General features: G+C 37.7%; 1 non-coding gene across 1 annotated transcript; it reads right to left on the reverse strand.

Annotated features, from left to right (window-relative positions):
- Nucleotides 1-2,399: 2,399 nt before the first annotated feature.
- On the reverse strand, nt 2,400-2,546 carry LOC116283246 (U4 spliceosomal RNA). Its single transcript, XR_004192807.1, has one exon. It is a non-coding gene; the product is annotated as a U4 spliceosomal RNA (small nuclear RNA).
- Between the last annotated feature and the right edge of the window lie 399 nt (nt 2,547-2,945).

A 2,945-nucleotide genomic window follows, 5' to 3' on the forward strand; every position in this document is an offset into this window, starting at 1 on the left:
CCCCATGAAAATTCTGCCCCCACCAAACCTAGTAACTGCCAGCTTTCAACCCCTTTCCCCACCATCTGCAAAGCCCTCTCCTCTTTTTGCCTAAAGGCAGCATTCTCATTTCTCAAGGTCCCTGCTGAACCTCTCAACTCCAAAACCTTCGCAGGTCTCCCGCGCCCGAGAGTCCTTGCCCGCCTCTAATTTTACAGCACTTGTCTAGCTAAATATTTATCCAGCATTGTGATTGTTCTTGTTTTCTTATTTAATCCTTATTTTGCTCTTAACTTTCCAAATACTTCTGCCTTGTATCTCCTGCTAGTCCATCACTTACATGTTTTTGCACCTGTCATGGGGCTTTGCACATAATAGATTCAATAAATATTTGGTGTTTGGCTTTGACTTCGATCTCTGATGGCAAACTACATAATACAGAAAACCTGTAAATTTGAGTCTAGAAACTAGTAAAAAAAATTTACAGCATCTAAGCTTTGCTGGCATTAAACCTTCCAGTATGCTGAACATAAGAGCTGCAAAATAACATACCGTACAGATACTGAACTATTTTTAAATAACTGGAGAAAATAAATATCAAAAATAAAAGACAATATAATATCAAATATCAACTAACAATGTAAGTAGAAGCATTTCATATTATTGTTGCTAAAGACAACTAATCAAATAAAATCCCTTAGCTACCAAAAGCTGCCATTGACCAAAATGCATTGACAGCCAACTCCAGCCTATGATGTGCAAGGAAAAATACATAGGGCTTCTGACCAGAATCGTGTCTACCAGGATACAGGCAGTCCCCAAACCCACTCCATTCCAATCCTGGATAGAATGACCCCATACATTGTGGCAGGAACACTCAGGGGTATTTTTTATTCTTTCATAAAATCCATAAATATTATTGAGAATTTAACAATATGTCCTGTAGCAGGTCCCAGAAATGCAAAGATGGCTAAGATGTGTCCTTACCATCAAGCTGCTCACAGTCTTAGTGGGAAGAGGCATAAACAGATAAACAATGTGGAACATATGGTACTAGAGTACACAGACACAGGGCATTATGGGAACACAAGGAAGTGCTGCCTACCTCAATGTGAAGCAATCAGGCTTTTTGGAGGTGGTGGTGCCTGAGCTGAGACTTAGCATTGGCAAAGGAACTAGCCAAGTGAAAGATGAAGATCAATATTCCAGTTAGGGGAAGCATGTAAGGAGAGAGAAGAAGTGAAGACAACATGGTATGAGGAAAGAGCTTTGATACTTCCACACTGTATGAGGTTGAAAGTTATGAGGTTTTCTCTATGGAGAGAGTGACCATTTGCTAGTTGATAAGTTTGAGACAAAAGACCTTGGACTTTATCTTAAAGGCAAAAGGAGAATGTCTAGGCTTGAAAGACTTGTGCAGCTCCCAAGATCTAATATGCAAAATAAGAACAGCTTTGATTCTAGATGAACCACAACTACATAAAATGCCATAGAACCTTTGTCAACATGGCTACTTAGATACTGATTCAAACATTTCATGGATCATCTCTACAGATGGGTCGTGGAGGAAATGATCTCTGAGATAAATCCCTTCCAGCCAAGATTCTATTTTCTGATTGGCAAACATAACCCTGGGTCTGTCCTTCTGAAGGCACTGAAGCGTACCACAGGACAAATACCACAGTGTTTTTAAGATAGTACAATGAAAAGAGCATTAAAATTGCCATAGACTAGGAGTCTAGCTTCTTCTCATTCCTAGCTAACTCCTCTCTTCAGCAAACTATAACTTTCCCCCAATTATAGCTCATCATGTCAGGCAAATGTATGTGTTTATTATTTCTTTATTCTTAGTATTTTAATTTAAATTATTTAATAGGTTTTTTCATTTACAACCAACCAGTTCAATTATGTGATTTTTACTTACATATGCACACATACACACACAGATTTTTACTCAATTTTGATAAGTGAGAAGCTGGTTGATTTGAATATTGGCATTTTGTGAAATTTTGCCTCAATATAAAAAAATAAATTGTTTATTCTGGTTGTTCAAAACCATTAACATGGAAGAAAAACACCAGCAGGAAGTAATTCTGCTTGGTTCAGGCAGGTGACAAAATGCATTATATCCAAAGTTATATATAAGCCAGAATCATTCAACTGCCAGTCTTTTAAATATGTCACATCTCCATCCTGAACCTTATACACTGCTTCCTCTAATGGTTCCTAATCTGGGCCCAGCTTCTCAAATGGATAAAACCAGATTAATTCAGCCATGTTTTGCTAGCTTCCCATATTTGGATGCAACATCTCATCTTTGCACCTCACCTGTGTAGGTATTATTTTCCCAGCAGTGACTTTACTGTTTGGAGATGGGGCAAATGTCCATATTTACATTTTTAGTCTTTTCAGTACCATAGAATTAAGTAACTGTTAAGAAAAATAGCAGTGATGATAATTTAGAATAAATTAAAGAGGTAAGCTTGATAGGCAAGAAGGTTTTCTATTAGCAATAATCGCGCCTCGGATAAACCTCATTGGCTATGATATTGCCACTGTGCAAAGCTGACAGTTAAAAAAATAAAAATTAAAAAAAAAAAGTAGATCCGTGGTGAGTGAAAAGCAAGGGCCCTGCGGCCAGACTGCAGGGTGTGTCTCTTTGTTTCCCCACTTACTAGAGAGATGACTTTGGATAGGTCATTTAATCCTTCAAAGGTCTCAGTTATCCAGTGTGTAAAATGGGAATAAAAATACTATTTCCTAATGTAACTTCAACTACTCTTCAATTCTAAAAAATAAGGCTATTTCCTATCTCGTAATGTCGTCGACAAGGTTTTTAACAGTAATTTATGTGCAGCACTTAAATCAGAGCTTGGCACAAAAGAAGCTCTATGTGCTGGCTGTCATTAATATAATCCTCCTCCTCCTCCTCCTCCTTCTCCTCATTATAAAGTATCATGTCCATT

This window comes from Vicugna pacos, chromosome 14 (assembly GCF_048564905.1).
Source record: "Vicugna pacos chromosome 14, VicPac4, whole genome shotgun sequence".
In the NCBI taxonomy this organism is placed as follows: Eukaryota; Metazoa; Chordata; class Mammalia; order Artiodactyla; family Camelidae; genus Vicugna; species Vicugna pacos.